This window comes from Bos javanicus, chromosome 1 (genome assembly GCF_032452875.1).
Source record: "Bos javanicus breed banteng chromosome 1, ARS-OSU_banteng_1.0, whole genome shotgun sequence".
NCBI classification, from domain to species: Eukaryota; Metazoa; Chordata; class Mammalia; order Artiodactyla; family Bovidae; genus Bos; species Bos javanicus.
This window is the reverse complement of record NC_083868.1, coordinates 47,433,894-47,455,111: the sequence shown is the minus strand read 5'-3', so window position 1 is coordinate 47,455,111 and position 21,218 is coordinate 47,433,894.

Here is a 21,218-nt window from a genome sequence, read left to right as displayed (position 1 = left end):
GTTGTCTTTGTCTGGTTTTGGTATCAGGGTGATGGCCTTGCAGAATGAATTTGGAAGTGTTCCTTCTTCTGCAATTTTTCAAAAGAGTTTTAGGATAGGCATTAGCTCTTCTCTGAATGTTTAATAGAATTCTCCTGTGAAGCCATCTGGTCCTGGGCTTTTGTTTTTTTGGAGATTTTTTATCACAGCTTCAATATCAATGCTTGTAATTGGGTTGTTCATAATTTCTATTTCTTTCTGGTTCAGTCTTTGAAGATTGAACTTTTCTAAGAACCTGTCCATTTCTTCCAGGTTATCCATTTTATTGTCACATAATTCTTCATAATAGTCTCTTATGGTCTTTGTATTTCTGCAATGTCTGTTGTAACCTCTCCTTTTTCATTTCTAATTTTGTTAATTTGATTCCTCTCTCTTTTTTCCTTGATGGGTCTGGCCAAAGGTTTGTAAATTTTGTTTATCTTCTCAAAGAACCAGCTTTTAGTTTTATAAATCTTTACTATTGTGTCTTTCACTTCTTTTTCACTTATTTCTGTTCTGGTCTTCATAATTTCTTTCCTTCTAACTTTGGGGGTTTTTTGTTGTTCTTTTCTTTTTTCCAGTTGTTGTAGTTGTAACATTAGGTTGTCTGTTTGATGTTTTTCCTATTTCTTGAGGTAGGACTGTATTGCTATAAACCTCCCTCTTGAATTGCTTTTGTTGCATCCCATAGGTTTTGAGTTGTCATCTTTTCATTGTCATTTGTTTCTAGAAATATTTTTATTTCCCTTTTGATTTCTTCATTAACCTGTTGGGTATTTAGAAATGTGGTGGTTAATCTCCATGTATTTATGTTTCTTACAGTTTTTTTTTTCTTCTTGTAATTGATATCTAATCTCATAGTTCTGTGGTCAGAAAAGATGCTTGGTATTATTTCAATTTTCTTAAATTTACTGAGGCTTGATTTGTGACCCAAGATGTTGTCCAGACCAGAGAATGTTACATGTGCACTTGAGAAGAAGGTGTATTCTTCTGCATTTGGATGGAATGTCCTGAAGATATCAATGAGATCCATCTCATCTAATGTATCATTTAAGACTTGTGTTTCCATATTAATTTTCTGTTTTGATGATCTGTCCCTTGGTGTAAGTGGGGTGTTAAAGTCTATTATTATTGTGTTACTGTCAATTTCTCCTTTTATCTCTGTCAGTGTTTGTCTTATGTTTTGTGGTGCTCCTATGTTGGGTGCATTGATATTTACAATTGTTATGTCTTCCTCATGGACTGATCCCTTGATCATTATGTAGTGTACTTCCTTATCTCTTGTAATAGTCTTTATTTTAAGGTTTATTTTGTCTGATATGAGGATAGCTACTCCAGTTTTCTTTTGCTTTCAATTTGCATGGAATTTTTTTTTCATCCTCTCACTTTCAGTCTATATGTGTCTTTAGTTCTGTAGTGGGTTTCTTACATACAGCTTATATGGGTCTTGTTTTTGTATCCATTCAACCAGTCTGTGTCTTTTGGTTGGAGCATTTAATCTGTTTACATTTAAAGCAATTATTGATATATATGTTCCTATTGCCATTTTCTTAATTTTTTGGTGTTTGATTTTGTAGATCTTTTTCTTCTCTGATATTTCTTGACTATATATAAGTCCCTTTAACATTTGTTGTAAAGCTGGCTTGCTGGTACTGAATTCTCTTAACTTTTGCTTATCTGAAAAGCTTTTTATTTCTCCATCAATTCTGAATGAGATCCTTGCCGGGTACAGTAATCTTGGTTGTACATTTTTCCCTTTCAGTACTTTATATATATTCTTCCATTTCCTTCTGGCCTGCAGAGCTTCTGTTGAAAGATTAGCTGTTAAGTGTATCGGGTTTCCCTTGTATGTTACTTGTTGCTTTTCCCTTGCTGCTTTTAATATTCTTTGTGTTTAATCTTTGTTAGTTTGATTAGCATTTGTCCTGGCGTGTTTCTCCTTGAGTTTATTCTGTATGGGACTCTTTGTGCCTCTTGGACTTGATTGACAATTTCCTTTTCCATATTGGGGAAATTTTCAACCATAATCTCTTCAAAAATTTTCTCATACCATTTCTTTCTCTTCTTCTTCTGGGACCCCTATAATTCACATATTGGTGTGTTTGATATTGTCCCAGAGGTCTCTGAGACTATCCTCAGTTCTTTTCATTCTTTTTACTTTGTTCTGCTCTTCAGAAGTTATTTCCACCATTTTGTCTTCCAGCTCATTCTGATTCGTTCTTCTGCTTCAGAATTTCTGCTATTGATTCTTTCTAGAGTATTTTTATTTCAGTAATTGTGTTGTTTGTCTCTGTATGTTTATTCTTTAAATCTTCTAGGTCTTTGTTTATTGATTCTTGCATTTTCTCCATTCTGTTTTCAAGGTTTTTGATCATCTTTACTATCATTATTCTGAATTCTTTTTCAGATAGTTTGACTATTTCCAGTTCACTTATTTGGACTTCTGTGTTTCTAGTTAGTTCCTTCATTTGTGCAGTATTTATCCACCTTTTAATTATTTTTTTTAAACTTATTGTGTTTGAGGTCTCCTTTTCCCAGGCTTCAAGGTTGAATTATTTCTTCCTTTTGGTTTCTGTCCCCCTAAGGTTGGTACAGTGGTTTGTGTAAGCTTCGTATAGGGTGAGATTTATGCTAAGTTTTTTTGTGTGTGTTTTGTTTTTCCTCTGAAGGGCAAGGCTGAGTGAGGTGGTAATCCTGTATGTTGATGATTGGGTTTGTATTTTTGTTTTGTTTGTTTTTTGGATGAGGCATCCTGCACAGGGTGCTACTGGTGGTTGGGTGATTTGGGTCTTATATTCAAGTAGTTTCTTTTGTGGGAGTTCTCACAATTTGATACTCCCTAGGGTTAATTCTCTGGTAGTCTAGGGTCTTGGAGTCAGTACTTCCACTCCAAAGGCTCAGGATTTGATCTCTGGCCAGGATTGAAGATTCCACAAGTGGTTTGTTATGGCATTAAGTGAGATTAAAACACAGACCCAAAATCAAGAAAACAAAGATGAACCCCACACTAAAGGCAAATATAAAATCAGGCAAATAATAATTAAAATAATGGAATATACACATACATGAGCAAAATAAAAACAGTCCAACAAAAATAAAGTACAATAGATTGACCTGGCAAACAAAGGAAACCAAAAATTGTATCTACCAATTAAGAACAAAGCTAACTAAAGTACAAACTGGAAAACAAAACTAAACCAAGGTGCCAACTGGGGAATAAAGCAATGAAAGCAAAGCTAACAAATATCTTGAAATGAAAGGGAAGAAAGAATAGATAAGCAAAACTAAATAGAGGTAGATAAAGAAGATTTATATACATTAAAGATTAACTGAAGGGGAAAAGAACAGTAAGAAAAGCAAGTGAAAGTCATTCAGTTGTGTCCGACTCTTTGTGACCCCATGGACTTTATAGTCCATGGAATTCTCCAGGCCAGAATACTGGAGCAGGTAGCCTCTCCCTTCTCCAGGGTATCTTCCCAACCCAGGGACTGAACTCAGGTCTCCTGCATTGCAGGCAGATTTTTTACCAGCTGAGCCACAAAGGAGGCCCAAGAATACTGGAGTGGGTAGCCTATTCCTTCTCCAGCAGATCTTCCTGACCCCAGGAATTGAACCAGGGTCTCCTGCATTACAGGTGTATTCTTTACAAACTAAGCTATTAAATAAAGGAATAAATGTAGGAAAAATAATAATAGGTTTAAAATTTTTTAATTAAAAAAGAAGAAAAAAGAAAGAAAAAAAAAAAAGGAAAACTCCACAGAACTGCAAAAGCCCAACATAGAGGCAGACGTTTATAACAACAATAAAAAGTATGATTGAAAAAAAATGCAAAAGCTCAATTAGATTTCATAATGCCAATAAAATTGACAACCACAATGGGGGATTAGGGTGGGGAGGAAAGGAAAAAAAGAAAAAGAAAAAAAAAATCCAAAAGAAACTACACAACAAGTCAAAACACAAGAATAATAAATGTTTTTCTTGAGTCACTACTGTCAGTATCTTTTCCTTCACTGGGAGTCACACCTAGTCACACCTAGGAGCCTCTCACCTTCCTAGGATGCCCTCCAACACTGTGCCGGTTTCTGGACTCACTGTGGGGGAAGCTCAGATTCTAATCTGGTCCTACTCCTGCGTGTTCTTGCCTCCTATGTCCACAGCTATCAGAACTTGTGTGTTTTCTTTTGTGGGAGCTCTCAATGACCTTTTTTATTTCCATAGACACAGCCTGCCTAGTTGACTGTGTGGATTTAATCTGCAGCTTGTACAGCTGGTGGAGAGGTTTCAGGTCTTCTTCCTTAGCTGCACTGCTCCTGGGTTTCAATTGTGGTTTTATTTCTAACTCTGCATATGGGTCATCCACTGGGGTTTGCTCCTGAGGCTGCCCTGGAGGACTTGTGTCTGCCCTGTGAGGGCCAGGTGCAGAGGTGGTGCAGCTGCTTGGGTCACAGCAGTTCTGGCAGCACCAGGTACTCAGGGGAGTTGGCAGCTATGGTGGTAGGAAATATAGTGCTCTAGAAGGGCATAGCAACCAATATTGGCCAATATACTCTAGTATCTTGCCTAGAGAAACCCCCTAACAGAGAGGCCAGGCAGGCCACAGTCTACAGGGTCACAAAGAGTTGGACATGACTGAAGCTACCCTGAATGCATAGATTCGACACCTTTTTTTTTTTTTTTTTTGCCTGTGGCAGCTCTGCCCCATTGAGGATTGAGTGTGAAGGTGGCACAGCTGCTTGTGTCATGGAGACCCTGGTGTTGAGCCTCCATCTTATTTTAACACACTTGCACTCTTATTGATGCTAGCAATACTCTGTCCTTGCCATTGTTTCAGAGAACAAAGCACTGGTCCTGTGGGCCATTTCTCAGATTCATAAGATGTCAACTATAGCTGAGTAACCTTCTCATCAAAAGTTTGAGCACCCTTAAGCAATCTACCAGATTCTGGTAAACTCAATTCTACTGTTCACTTGTTAGGGTGTAAAATACATGTAGCTGCTTCCATATGTTTATTATCTGTTTCCTTCTCCAGCTCTCTCACACCTGTATAACCAATTCTCTAGGTTAAAAGGCCCCTACTCAAACACCTATTAGTTTTCTGACTGTGCCCTGACATACAATAGTGAATATTTGTAAAATGCTTAGTACATTGCATAGCACATGGTTAGTGCTCAATAACTTACAGTGTTATTATACGCATATTGCTCAGGGATTTATTAGGACAACAGCATCTCATCTCTAGTTACCACAGTCCAAAAGGTAGCTGAATTTAGGAGAAAAAGCTAAAAAAGTATTTTCCCAGCAAACCCTGTGAATGAAACATACTCATCTACAACTAAAAATCAGTGTACAGTAGGTGTGAGATAAATATTTTCAGAAAATAGATGAATCAATGTCCCTCTTAACTCTTTATTGAGGCCATTGTCTAGCTATCTGTGGGTAAAAAAAAAAAAACTTTTTTTTTTTTCATTTTTAACCCTCCACAGAATGAAATGTGGTTCCCTGAATATAATCAAAATGTAGTAGCTTGTTTCACCTATGAACCAGGAGATGAGTTCAATATACTCAAACCGTTCTATTAATAGACCCTGTTTAAAAAAACAAGGCTACTGATCATGAGCATGAATATTGGGGTCATACTGTCCTGACAAAAGAATTTCAAAACCCTACTCAATTTATACATTTATCTTTTGTGGATTGGTTACCAATAGTTTAAATGGTCCAGAACACACTTTGAGTAGCACTGTGTTATTCACTTCTTTTGTTATAAAATTCTCATTGATTGTGAGGTTTGGCTCTTCCTTGGTAGGGCTGAATTTTCTTTAATTATAGAGTTTTCTAACTACACACAGAGAAGAAAAACTTGAATTATATTGGAGAATGTTGGGACCAGCCCAACAACGAACCTATCTGAGGGAGAGGTGCTACAGAAGAATAAGGAAAAGAAGATTCAGAAATAAAGTGGGGATCAGGGGGCTGAAGTCATTCCCAGGCAAAAGCCCAGATCCTAATCCTTGCATGCCTTTTATTGTTAACTTCTACTTCCTTATTCATGCTCTAGAGATATCTGTTCTTTACAATCTCAGTGCACAGTCTTCAAAGTCAAACCTTCAGGCATTTCAGGACTTTGTTTAGCCCTTCAGCTAGTGATGCCCTTTTTCAGCAACTCCCTCAAGGCTCTGGTTATAGGAACAGTCACAAATGGTTTTCCATCAGTCACATCAGTACTTCAACATCTTGTTTTCAAGATGGCTTTCCAGGATGTACTTTTTACTGCTCCTAGCCCTTCGGCTGGGAGTGATGAAAAAGTCATTCTTATTTTTCAAAGAAGCCCTGTTAATTATAGTACAGGCCTGTGCATAGCATATTCCCTACAGAGAAATGTGAATGATGAGTCATACAGGCTGTCATTTTAAAAAGAATGGTGCACGGCAACTCTTGCGATGTCTTAGTATCTTAATCCATTTAAAAGTATGCCATCTCACCTCCCTTTCCCTAGGCAGGAACTACCAGCCATATCTTATACTTCCTAATCTTCATTTCTTTTGAAGTAGGATATCTTACCCTACTATGTTCCCTTCTTCTTCCCTATTTACCCTTCCAAGCTCAAACCCAAAGCCACCTATTCCATGAAGTCCTCACCAATCCTCCAGTAACAATCTATTTAACCACACATAGTTAATACAGACTTCCTGGTACTGAAGGTTTTGGGTGGTTTTTTTGTTTTTTAGTTCATTTACCTTCTTTAAAGATTTTTAGTTCCTTGAGGCAAAGACCCTTTATTAGAAAACTTTGTGTCCTCCTAAGAAACTGTATGTGGACTACATAAAGGTATTCCCTAACTGCAAATTTTACATCAAAATGATATGGTGAGATATCCATGTTCATAGAGGATGGCAGCAAAAGAAGGAAGCACGCATTTGATTACCAAGGAAGTGACTAGATTTAGTACACCATACAGTTTTTTAAACCAAACCACCATGAGACCGATATTTATATTTGGAAATCCCATGTAAAGGAGATTTTTATGAATGTAGAATAAAATGAGACAGTTCCAGTTAGGAATAAAATATAATCATGAGATAAGTATTTATGAACAGTCTAAATAATCTAGCAAATAATAGTTTCATTTTTAGAGTGTAATAATAAATGAAAGTTAAAAAGTTTATTAGAGAATGTAGTGAAACAATTTGTCTACATTGGGAATAATTACTGGTGAGGCACAGACTTCATGTATGGAGAGTTTTTTCTTTATGCATAAGGAATATTTCTATCCTTTCTAGCCAAAAATAGTATATAAAAGCTTCAGATTTCTTTGTCTTTAAAGAAAGAACTTGCCAAGCAAGTAAATAACAACTTAGTCTCTATCTAAATTACTTAAAATCTTTTAATCTTAACTGATTTGTTTTTCTTATGTGAAAATGTCAAAGGAATAGTAGAAATAATTCCATTGAAAGAGTCTGGTTACACCACACATATTTTTAGTTGTGGCCCTGTAGCCAGTTTTAGAATTCTCTGGGTATCTTCACACTTGTCTGAAAATGAGATTTTAAAATATGTGATCTCCATGTTTCTTTTCATCAAAAATAAGAAGAGTGTTTTTGAAATGGAAATTTCTCTCTAAGATGAGAAGCTTCAGTGATTGTTGAACTACACCAAGGGGCAATTTGATGTTTCTCCAGTAGTTTTTGGGCTAAGTCAAACCTTTTGAACCTTTAAAGGTGACAGAAAGAAAATGACTCAGGATAACAATTTCAAAATCTGCCTAGCTGCTGGCATGCTTGGCAGAATTATTTTAACCTTAACCTTATCAGAACCTTCTTTTCAACAAAGCACATTCCTTTGCTATCAAGCTTTCCTCTATATGCCATATAATCACAAAAATATGTTTTGACCTTGACTCCAATTTGGGGAATATATTTCATGCTATAGTCCATTTTAAGTAGAGCCTATTATAATGGAAGCTGATGCATAGTTAATTTCTGACTAGTACTTCATAAATTACTTAGACCACCTTTTCCTGTGAATTAAAAGAATGTCCATTAAAGTTTCTCAGAGATTATGCTAGCATTGGCTGTGCATTTTCTGCTTGTTTATAGGTTTTGTAGTACTTCTGACAGAATGTGGTCCACTGGAGAGGGAATGGCAAACCACTTCAGTATTCTTCCTTTGAGAACCCCATGAACAGTATACTGAAAGAGGAACTCCCCAGGTCAGTAGGGGCCCAATATGCTACTGGAGATCCGTGGAGAAATAATTCCAGAAAGAATGAAGGGATGGAGCCAAAGCAAAAACAATACCTAGCGGTGGAAGTGACTGGTGATAGAAGCAAGGTCCGATGCTGTAAAGAGCAATATTGCATAGGAACCTGGAATGTCAGGTCCATGAATCAAGGCAAATTGGAAATGGTCGAACAAGAGATGGTAAGAGTGAATGTAGACATTCTAGGAGTCAGCGAACTAAAATGGACTGGAATGGGTGAATTTAACTCAGATGACCATTATATCCACTACTGCGGGCAGGAATCCCTCAGAAGAAATGGAGTAGCCATCATGGTCAACAAAATAGTCCGAAATGCAGTACTTGGATGCAATCTCAAAAATGACAGAATGATGTCCGTTCGTTTCCAAGGCAAACCATTCAATATCACAGTAATCCAAGTCTATGCCCCAACCAGTAATGCTGAAAAAGCTGAAGTTGAACAGTTCTATGAAGACGTACAAGACGTTTTAGAACTAACACCTCCCAAAAGATGTCCTTTTCATTATCAGATCAGATCAGTCGCTCAGTCATGTCTGACTCTTTGCGACCCCATGAATCGCAGCACGCCAGGCCTCCCTGTCCGTCACCAAGTCCCGGAGTTCACTCAGACTCACGTCCATCGAGTCAGTGATGCCATCCAGCCATCTCATCCTCTGTCGTCCCCTTTGCCTCCTGCCCCCAATCCCTCCCTGCATCAGAGTCTTTTCCAATGAGTCAACTCTTCGCATCAGGTGGCCAAAGTACTGGAGTTTCAGCTTCAGCATCATTCCTTCCAAAGAAATCCCAGGGCTGATCTCCTTCAGAATGGACTGGTTGGATCTCCTTGCAGTCCAAGGGACTCTCAAGAGTCTTCTCCAACACCACAGCTCAAAAGCATCAATTCTTCGGTGCTCAGCCTTCTTCACAGTCAACTCTCACATCCATACATGACCACAGGAAAAACCATAGCATTGACTAGACAAACCTTTGTTGGCAAAGTAATGTCTCTGCTTTTGAATATGCTATCTAGATTGGTCATAACTTTCCTTCCAAGGAGTAAGCGTCTTTTAATTTCATGGCTGCAGTCACCATCTGTAGTGATTTTGGAGCCCAAAAAAATAAAGTCTGACACTGTTTCCACTGTTTCCCCATCTATTTCCCATGAAGTGATGGGACCGGATGCCATGATCTTTGTTTTCTGAATGTTGAGCTTTAAGCCAACTTTTTCACTCTCCACTTTCACTTTCATCAAGAGGCTTTTGAGTTCCTCTTCACTTTCTGCCATAAGGGTGGTGTCATCTGCATATCTGAGGTTACTGATATTTCTCCCAGCAATCTTGATTCCAATTTGTGTTTATAGGGGGCTGTAATGCAAATGTAGGAAGTCAAGAAACACCTAGAGTAACAGGTAAATTTGGCCTTGGGATACGGAATGAAGCAGGGCAAAGACTAATAGAGTTTTGCCAAGAAAATGCACTGGTCATAACAAACACCATCTTCCAACAACACAAGAGAAGACTCTACACATGGACATCACCAGATGGTCAACACCAAAATCAGATTGATTATATTCTTTGCAGCCAAAGATGGAGAAGCTCTATACAGTCAGCAAAAACAAGACCAGGAGTTGACTGTGGCTCAGATCATGAGCTCCTTATTGTCAAATTCAGACATAAATTGAAGAAAGTAGGGAAAACCACTAGACCATTCAGGTATGACCTAAATCAAATCCGTTATGATTATACAGTGGAAGTGAGAAATAGATTTTTTTTTTTAATTTTATTTTTAAACTTTACAATCTTGTATTGGTTTTGCCAAATATTGAACTGAATCCACCACGGGTATACATGTGTTCCCCATCCTGAACCCTCCTCCCTCCTCCCTCCCCATACCATCCCTCTGGGTCGTCCCAGTTCACAGGCCCCAAGCATCCAGTATCGTGCATCGAACCTGGACTGGCGACTCGTTTCATACATGATATTACACATGTTTCAATGTCATTCTCTCAAATCTTCCCACCATCTCCCTCTCCCACAGAGTCCATAAGACTGTTCTATACATCAGTGTCTCTTTTGCTGTCTCGTATACAGGGTTATTGTTACCATCTTTCTAAATTCCATATGTATGCATTAGTATACTGTATTGGTGTTTTTCTTTCTGGCTTACTTCACTCTGTATAATAGGCTCCAGTTTCATCCACCTCATTAGAACTGATTCAAATGAATTCTTTTTAATGGCTGAGTAATACTCCATTGTGTACATGTACCACTGCTTTCTTATACATTCATCTGCTGATGGGCATCTAGGTTGCTTCCATGTCCTGGCTATTATAAACAGTGCTGCGATGAACATTGGGGTACATGTGTCTCTTTCCCTTCTGGTTTCCTCAGTGTGTATGCCCAGCAGTGGGATTGCTGGGTCATAAGGCAGTTCTATTTTCAGTTTTTTAAGGAATCTCCACACTGATCTCCATAGAGGCTGTACTAGTTTGTATTCCCACCAACAGTGTAAGAGGGTTCCCTTTTCTCCACACCCTCTCCAGCATTTATTGCTTATAGACTTTTGGATCGCAGCCATTCTGACTGGCATGAAATGGTACCTCACAGTGGTTTTGATTTGCATTTCTCTGATAATGAGTGATGTTGAGCATTTTTTCATGTGTTTGTTAGCCATCTGTATGTCTTCTTTGGAGAAATGTCTATTTAGTTCTTTGGCCCATTTTTTGATTGGGTCATTTATTTTTCTGGAATTGAGCTGTAGGAGTTGCTTGTATATTTTTGAGATAAGTTGTTTGTCAGTTGCTTCATTTGCTATTATTTTCTCTCATTCTTAAGGCTGTCTTTTCACCTTGCTAATAGTTTCTATTGTTGTGCAGAAACTTTTAAGTTTAATTAGATCCCATTTATTTATTTTTGTTTTTATTTCCATATTCTTGGAGGTGGGTCATAGAGGATCCTGCTGTGATGTATGTCGGAGAGTGTTTTGCCTACGTTCTCCTCTAGGAGTTTTATAGTTTCTGGTCTTACGTTGAGATCTTTAATCCATTTTGAGTTTATTTTTATGTATGGTGTTAGAAAGTGTTCTAGTTTCATTCTTTTACAAGTTGCTGACCAGTTTTCCCAGCACTGCTTGTTAAAGGGATTGTCTTTAATCCATTGTATATTCTTGCCTCCTTTGTCAAAGATAAGTTGTCCATAGGTGTGTGGATTTGTCTCTCAGCTTTCTACTTTGTTCCATTGATCTATATTTCTGTCTTTGTGCCAGTACCATACTGTCTTGATGACTGTGGCTTTGTAGAAGAGCCTGAAGTCAGGTAGGTTGATTCCTCCAGTTCCATTCTTCCTTCTCAAGATTGCTTTGGCTATTTGAGGTTTTTTGTGTTTCCATACAAATTGTGAAATTATTTGTTCTAGCTCTGTGAAGAATACCGTTGGTAGCTTGATAGGGATTGCATTGAATCTATAAATTGCTTGGGGTAGTATACTCATTTTCACTATATTGATTCTTCCAATCCATGAACATGGTATATTTCTCCATCTATTAGTGTCCTCTTTGATTTCTTTCACCAGTGTTTCATTGTTTTATATATATAGGTCTTTAGTTTCTTTAGGTAGATATATTCCTAAGTATTTTATTCTTTCCGTTGCAATGGTGAATGGAATTGTTTCCTTAATTTCTCTTTCTGTTTTCTCATTATTAGTGTATAGGAATGCAAGGGATTTCTGTGTGTTGATTTTATATCCTGCAACTTTACTATATTCATTGATTAGTTCTAGTAATTTTCTGGTGGAGTCTTTAGGGTTTTCTATGTAGAGGATCATGTGATCTGCAAACAGTGAGAGTTTTACTTCTTCTTTTCCAATTTGGATTCCTTTTATTTCTTTTTCTGCTCTGATTGCTGTGGCCAAAACTTCCAAAACTATGTTGAATAGTAGTGGTGAAAGTGGGCACCCTTGTCTTGTTCCTGACTTTAGAGGAAATGCTTTCAATTTTTCACCATTGAGGATAATGTTTGCTGTGGGGTTGTCATATATAGCTTTTATTATTGAGGTATGTTCCTTCTATTCCTGCTGTCTGGAGAGTTTTTATCATAAATGGATGTTGAATTTTGTCAAAGGCTTTCTCTGCATCTATTGAGATAAGCATATGGTTTTTATTTTTCAATTTGTTAATGTGGTGTAGTACATTGATTGATTTGCGGATATTGAAGAATCCTTGCATCCCTGGGATAAGCCCACTTGGTCATGGTGTATGATCTTTTTAATGTGTTGTTGGATTCTGATTGCTAGAATTTTGTTAAGGATTTTTGCGTCTATGTTCATCAGTGATATTGGCCTGTAGTTTTCTTTTTTTGTGGGATCTTTGTCAGGTTTTGGTATTAGGGTGATGGTGGCCTCATAGAATGAGTTTGGAAGTTTACCTTCCTCTGCAATTTTCTGGGAGAGTTTGAGTAGGATAGGTGTCAGCTCTTCTCTAAATTTTTGGTAGAATTCAGCTGTGAAGCCGTCTGGACCTGGGCATTTGTTTGCTGGAAGATTTTTGATTACAGTTTCGATTTCCTTGCTTGTGATGGGTTTGCTAAGATTTTCTATTTCTTCCTGGTCAAGTTTTGGAAAGCTGTACTTTTCTAAGAATTTGTCCATTTCTTCCACGTTGTCCATTTTATTGCCATATAACTGTTGATAGTAGTCTCTTATGATCCTTTGTATTTCTGTGTTGTCTGTTGTGATCTCTCCATTTTCATTTCTAATTTTGTTGATTTGATTTTTCTCCCTTTGTTTCTTGATGAGTCTGGCTAATTGTTTGTCAATTTTATTTATCCTTTCAAAGAACCAGCTTTTGGCTTTGTTGATTTTTGCTATGGTCTCTTTTGTTTCTTTTGCATTTATTTCTGCCCTAATTTTTAAGATTTCTTTCCTTCTACTAACCCTGGGGATCTTCATTTCTTCCTTTTCTAGTTGCTTTAGGTGTAGAGTTAGGTTATTTATTTGACTTTTTTCTTGTTTCTTGAGGTACGCCTGTATTGCTATGAACTTTCCCCTTAGGACTGCTTTTACAGTGTCCCACAGGTTTTGGGTTGTTGTGTTTTCATTTTTATTCGTTTCTGTGCAAATTTTGATTTCATTTTTGATTTCTTCTGTGATTTGTTGGTTATTCAGCAGCATGTTGTTCAGCCTCCATATGTTGGAATTTTTAATAGTTTTTCTTCTGTAATTGAGATCTAATCCTACTGCACTGTGGTCAGAAAAGATGCTTGGAATGATTTCTATTTTTTTTTTTTTTGAATTTACCAAGGCTAGATTTATAACCCAGGATGTGATCTATCCTGGAGAAGGTTCCATGTGTGCTTGAGAAAAAGGTGAAATTCATTGTTTTGTGATGATATGTCCTATAGATATCAATTAGGTATAACTGGTCTATTGTATCATTTAAAGTTTGTGTTTCCTTGTTAATTTTCTGTTTAGTTGATCTATCCATAGGTGTGAGTGGGGTGTTAAAGTCCCACTATTATTGTGTTATTGTTAATTTCTCCTTTCATACTTGTTAGCATTTGTCTTACATATTGCTGTGCTCCCGTGTTGGGTGCATATATATTTATAATTGTTATATCTTCTTGGATTGATCCTTTGATCATTATGTAGTGACCGTCTTTGTCTCTTTTCACAGCCTTTGTTTTAAAGTCTATTTTATCTGATATGAGTATTGCTACTCCTGCTTTCTTTTGGTCCCTATTTGCATGGAAAATCTTTTTCCAGCCCTTCACTTTCTGTCCATATGTGTCCCCTGTTTTGAGGTGGGTCTCTTGTAGACAACATATGTAGGGGTCTTGTTTTGTATCCATTCAGCCAGTCTTTGTCTTTTGGTTGGGGCATTCAACCCATTTACGTTTAAGGTAATTATTGATAAGTATGATCCCATTGCCATTTACTTTATTGTTTTGGGTTTGAATTTATACACTGTTTTTGTGTTTCCTGTCTAGAGAATATCCTTTAGTATTTGTTGGAGAGCTGGTTTGGTGGTGCTGAATTCTCTCAGCTTTTGCTTGTCTGTAAAGCTTTTGATTTCTGCTTCATATTTGAATGAGATCCTTGCTGGGTACAATAATCTGGGCTGTAGGTTATTTTCTTTCATCATTTTAAGTATGTCTTGCCATTCCCTCCTAGCTTGAAGAGTTTCTATTGAAAGATCAGCTGTTATCCTTATGGGAATTCCCTTGTGTGTTACTTGTTGTTTTTCCCTTGCTGCTTTTAATATTTGTTTTTTGTGTTTGATCTTTGTTAATTTGATTAATATGTGTCTTGGGGTGTTTTGCCTTGGGTTTATCCTGTTTGGGACTCTCTGGGTTTCTTGGACTTGAGTGACTATTTCCTTCCCCATTTTATGGAAGTTTTCAACTATTATCTCCTCAAGTATTTTCTCATGGTCTTTCTTTTTGTCTTCTTCTTCTGGGACCCCTGTGATTCGAATGCTGTAGCGTTTAATATTGTGCTGGAGGTCTCTGAGATTGTCCTCATTTCTTTTAACTCGTTTTTCTTTTTTCTTCTCTGATTCATTTATTTCTACCATTCTATCTTCTAATTCACTAATCCTATCTTCTGCCTCTGTTATTCTACTATTTGTTGCCTCCAGAGTGTTTTTAATTTCATTTATTGCATTATTCTTTATATATTGACTCTTTTTTATTTCTTCTAGGTCCTTGTTAAACCTTTCTTGCATCTTCTCAATCCTTGTCTCCAGGCTATTTATCTGTGATTCCATTTTGATTTCAAGATTTTGGATCAATTTCACTATCATTATTTGGAATTCTCTATCAGGTAGATTCCCTATCTCTTCCTCTTTTGTTTGGTTTGGTGGGCATTTATCCTGTTCCTTTATCTGCTGGGTATTCCTCTGTCTATTCATCTTGTTTAAATTGCTGAGTTTGGGGTGCCCTTTCTGTATTCTGGTAGTTTGTGGAGTTCTCTTTATTGTGGTGTTTCCTCGCTGTGTGTGGGTTTGTACAGGTGGCTTTTTAAGGTTTCCTGGTTAGGGAAGCTTGTGTCGGTGTTCTGGTGGGTGGAGCTGTATTTCTTCTCTCTGGAGTGCAATGAAGTGTGCAGTAATGAGTTATGAGATGTCTATGGTTTTGGGGTGACTTTGGGCAGCCTGTATCTTGGAGCTCAAGGCTGTGTTCCTTTGTTGCTGGAGAATTTGCTTGGTATGTCTTGCCCTGGAACTTGTTGGCCCTTGGGTGGTGCTTGGTTTCAGTGTAGATATGGAGGCGTTTGATGAACTCCTGTCAATTAATGTTCCTTGGAGTCAGGAGTTCCCTGGAGTCAGGGTTTGGATTTAAGCCTCCTGCTTCCAGTTATCAGTCCTATTTTTACAGTCGTTTCAAAACTCCTTCTATACAGCACCACTGATAAAACATCTATGTTAATGATGAAAAGTTTCTCCACCGTGAGGGTCACCCAGAGAGGTTCACAGCATTACATGGAGAAGAGAAGAGGGAGGAGGGAGTTAGAGGTGACCTGAATGAGATGAGGTGGAATCAATACAGGAGAGAGTGGGCTAGCCAGTAATCACTTCCTTATGTGCACTCCACAACTGGACCGCTCAGAGATGTTCATGGAGTTATACAGAGAAGAGAAGAAGGAGGAAGGAGACAGAGGTGGCCAGGAGGATAAAAGCGGGGAATGAAAAGGAGGGAGACAGATCCAGCCAGTAATCAGTTCCCTAATTGTTCTCCACCGTCTGGAACACACAGAAATTCACCGAGTTGGGTAGAGTAGACAGGGGTTAGGAAGGAGACACAGGCGACCTGGTGGAGAAAAAGGAGAGTCCAAAGGGACAGGGAGCAGTCAAGCCAGTAATCTTGCTCCCTAGTGAAAAATGAGTACTGAAGATTGGGTTCTTTTTTTTTTTTTTTTAATTTTTATTTATTTATTTTTTAGATTGGGTTCTTAAAGGTACAAAATTGGTAACAAATACATAAAAGCAGAAATTAAAAATTTAGAGTAGAGTTTGGAATTTCAAAAATACAGTGTTAAAGAAAAGAAGAAGGAAAACAAAGAGAGGAAAAAAAAAAACAAACAAACCAAAACAAACAAAGTCGCAAAAATTATAAAGAAAATATAGGTACAAAATTGAAAACAAATACCAAAAAGCAAAAGTTAAAAATCTAGAGTAGAGTTTGGAATTTCAAAAATACAATGTTAAAAAAAAAGAAGAAGAAGAAAAAAGAGAGAAAAAACATACAAACAAAAACAAACAAAGTCACAAAAATTATAAAGAAAGTATAGGTACAAAATTGATAACAAATATCAAAAGGCATAATTAAAAATCTAGAGTAGAGTTTTGAATTTCAGATATACAATGTTATATAAAAGAAGAGAAAGAAAGAGAGAGGAAAAAAAAAGTCACAAAAATTATATTTAAAAAATATAGGTACAAAATTGATAACAAATACCAAAAAGCTAAAATTAAAAATCTAGAATAGAGTTTGGAATTTCAAAAATGCAATGTTAAGGAAAAGAAGGAAAAAGAAAAAAGTCAAAAAAAAAATATAATACATATATATATATATATATATGAAATTTGCTTTAAAAAAAATAGGGTCTTTTTTTTGGCTAAGTAATAGTAGGTTATAAAAGTGAAAATTAAAGGAATAACAGAGGACTTAAAATTCTTTAAAAAATTAAAAAAAGAAGAAAGAATGATCGTAAAAATGGTTAAAATATATCTAGGACTTTCTCTAGTTTTGTTGTGGGTATTGTGGGTTCAGTTCATTTTCGGCTAGTTCCTTGGTCCAACTTATATTTCCCAAGATCTATAGGCCCCTTCCTATGTAGTCGGTACTAACCACAGAGTTTTAATCTATTGCCTGTAGCTTCCAAGGCGGTTCCCTCTGTTATAGATTCTTCTGTTTGTTGGTCTCTTCAGTGTCTGGTTTCCGCCCTGACACAAAGGGGACGGTGGAGGACACTTTTTTTGTTTTGTTTTGTTTTCAGGCTCGCTTGTTCAGTCGTGCTGTGGGGAGAGAGGGATGCTGCAAACAAATAACACTGGTGTGTGCTCGCAGTGCCTCAGCCACACTGGGTCTGCCCCCGCTCACGGCGCGTGTAGCCTCCCTGCCCACACTGCTCAGGCTCTAGGCTGCTCCGCTGGGAACCATCTGTGTCTGGCCCTGGGCTGCTTGCACCTCCCGGGTCCAAGCTGCTCAGGTTTAGGCACTCGGGTAGTCCTCAGAGGCTCAGACTCGGTTGAGCCTGTGTTTTGTGCCCTTCCCAGGTCCGAGCAGCTCAGGTGATGAGGTGTTTGGTGAGCACGATTGCTGTGACTTATTGCCTCCTCACCACTCAGTTATCTAGGTGTACAACCAGCACACCTTCTCAAGTGGATGTTGACCATCCAGACCCCCAAGAAGTTTTAGTTAGCAAAGAAGCCTGCTTACAGTTTTATAGATAATGTCTCTCGGGGGCTGCAAATGCCCCATTCCAGCTCTGGCTGCCTGGCACCAGAGGGGGATGGTCTGTAGCTGGCTATCTCTGTTCAGTCCTTTGTTCCGTGTGCGGGCCTGGCGGTGTCTTAGGTTAGGGCTGGCTTTTCGCGTGGTAGATATCCCACAGTCTGGTTTGCTAATCCAAATTATTTCGCTCAGATAGCGCTCGGGGTATTCAGGCCAGATCCTTACTCTAAGCAATGCAGCCTGTGCCACGCCTCCCTGCCCAGCCCCTGCTTGCTAGTGGCGTGTGCAGGTGTCTGCGCTGCTTCTCCACTGGGGCACTTACCATAGGGCTCGTAATCTGCAGGTTTTAAGTGTTTATTTATTTTTCCTCCCTGTTATGTTGCCCTCTGTGCTTCCAAGGCTCGGCACAGATTCGGCAGTGAGAAGGTTTCCTGGTGTTTGGAAACTTCTCTCTTTTTAAGACTCCCTTCCCAGGACAGAACTCTGTCCCTCCCTTTTTTGTCTCTTTTTTGTCTTTTATATTTTTTCCTACCTCCTTTCGAAGATTTGGGTTGCTTTTCTGGGTGCCTGATGTCCTCTGCCGGCATTCAGAAGTTGTTTTGTGGAATTTACTCAGCGTTTAAATGTTCTTTTGATGAATTTGTGGGGGAGAAAGTGTTCTCCCCGTCCTACGCCTCCGCCATCCTTGCTCCTCCCCCCGTGAGAAATAGATTTAAGGGACTAGATCTGATACATAGAGTGCCTGATGAACTATGGATGTAGGTTCATGACATTGTACAGGAGACATGGATCAAGACCATCCCCATGGAAAAGAAATGCAGAAAAGCAAAATGGCTGTCTGGGAGGCCTTACAAATAGCTATGAAAAGAAGACAAGCAAAAAGCAAAGGAGAAAAGGAAAGATATAAGCATCTGAATGCAGAGTTCCAAGGAATAGCAAGACGAAATAAGAAAGCCTTCCTCAGCGATCAATGCAAAGAAATAGAGGAAAACAACAGAATGGGAAAGACTAGAGATCTCTTCAAGAAAATTAGAGATAACAAAGGGACATTTCATGCAAAGATGAGCTCGATAAAGGACAGAAATGGTATGGACCTAACAGAAGCAGAAGATATTAAGAAGAGGTGGCAAGAATACACAGAAAAACTGTACAAAAAAGATCTTCATGACCCAGATAATCACGATGATGTGACCACTCACCTACAGCCAGACATCCTGGAATGTGAAGTCAAGTGGGCCTTAGAAAGCATCACTATGAACAAAGCTAGTGGAGGTGATGGAATTCCAGTTGAGCTATTTCAAATCCTGAAAGATGATGCTGTGAAAGTGCTGCACTCAATATGCCAGCAAATTTAGAAAACTCAGCAGTGGCCACAGGACTGGAAAATGTCAGTTTCCATTCCAACCAAAGAAAGGCAATGCCAAAGAATACTCAAACTACCACACAATTGCACTCATCTCATATGCTACTAAAGTAATGCTCAAAATTGGAGAAGGCAATGGCACCCCACTCCAATACTCTTGCCTGGAAAATCCCATGGATGGCGGAGCCTGGTAGGCTGCAGTCCATGGGGTCGCTAAGAGTCAGACATGACTGAGTGACTTCACTTTCACTTTTCCCTTTCACGAATTGGAGAAGGAAATGGCTGCCCACTCCAGTGTTCTTGCCTAGAGAATCCCAGGGACGGGGGAGCCTGGTGGGCTTATGTCTATGGGGTCGCACAGAGATGGACACGACTGAAGTGACTTAGCAGCAGCAGCAACATGCTCAAAATTCTCCAAGTCAGCCTTCGGCAATACGTGAACCTTGAACTTCCAGTTCTTCAAGCTGGTTTTAGAAAAGGCAGAGGAACCAGAGACCAAATTGCCAACATCCACTGGATCATGGAAAAAGCAAGAGAGTTCCAGAAAATACATTTATTTCTGCTTTATTGACTATGTCAAAGCCTTTGACTGTGTGGATTACAATAAACTGTGGAAAATTCTGAAAGAGATGGGAATACCAGACCACCTGACCTGCCTCTTGAGAAATCTGTATGCAGATCAGGAAGCAACAGTTAGAACTGGACATGGAACAACAGACTGGTTCCAAATAGGAAAAGGAGTACGTCAAGTCTGTATATTGTCACCCTGCTTGTTTAACTTCTATGCAGAGTACATCATGAGAAACGCTGGGCGGGAAGAAACACAAGCTGGAATCAAGATTGCCGGGAGAAATATCAATAACCTCAGATATGCAGATGACGCCACCCTTATGGCAGAAAATGAAGAGGAACTAAAAAGCCTCTTGATGAAAGTGGAGAGTGAAAAAGTTGGCTTAAAGCTCAACATTCAGAAAACGAAGATCATGGCATCTGGTCCCACCACTTCATGGGAAATAGATGGGGAAACAGTGGAAACCGTGTCAGACTTTATTTTTGGGGGGCTCCAAAATCACTGCAGATGGTGACTGCAGCCATGAAATTAAAAGATGCTTACTCCTTGGAAGGAAAGTTATGACCAACCTAGATAGCATATTCAAAAGCAGAGACATTGCTTTGCCAACAAAGGTCCATCTAGTTAAGGCTATGGTTTTTCCAGTGGTCATGTATGGATGTGAGAGTTGGACTGTGAAGAAGGCTGAGCACCGAAGAATTGATGCTTTTGAACTGTGGTGTTGGAGAAGACTCTTGAGAGTCCCTTGGACTGCAAGGAGATCCAACCAGTCCATTCTGACGGAGATCAGCCCTGGGATTTCTTTGGAAGGAATGATGCTGAAGCTGAAACTCCAGTACTTTGGCCACCTCATGCGAAGAGTTGACTCATTGGAAAAGACTCTGATGCTGGGAGGGATTGGGGGCAGGAGGAGAAGGGGATGACAGAGCATGAGATGGCTGGATGGCATCACTGACTTGATGGACATGAGTCTGAGTGAACTCCGGGAGTTGGTGATGGACAGGGAGGCCTGGCGTGCTGCGATTCATGAGGTCGCGAAGAGTCGGACATGACTGAGTGACTAAACTGAACTGAGTACTTCTTTTGCTATGACCATTTCTCCAGTCCTTGAGAATTTTAAGATCCATGAAAATTTGTAAATCAGAGAATGACAGTTCCACTCAAATCTAATTCTATGCAAACACTACTTAGGATAAGACTGACAGATCATCTTTTTGTTTTGTCCTTTCTCATGGCAGGATGTGAGTGAAGACAAGCAAGCAGTATGTTGATCAAATAATTAAGAGATCCTGATACTGAGTGCAGACAAGATACATGATTTTTTTACATGTTTCTTGTTGGTGTTGCTAATTTTTTTGTTCTTATGTTGGGATTTATGTATAGTCAGCCTTACTTTGGAGATATATTGCACCAAAACAATGGTTACTGAAGTATTTAAGTGAATTTTTAATAATAACAATTGTTATTATGAGAAGCTATAGAAGTTTCCCCCAGACCCACTGTACTACCAGAAATATATTTGTAAAGATATGCAAAAAAAGGAGTTCACCAGAGTTGTGAGCCTATAGGCATATCCCTAT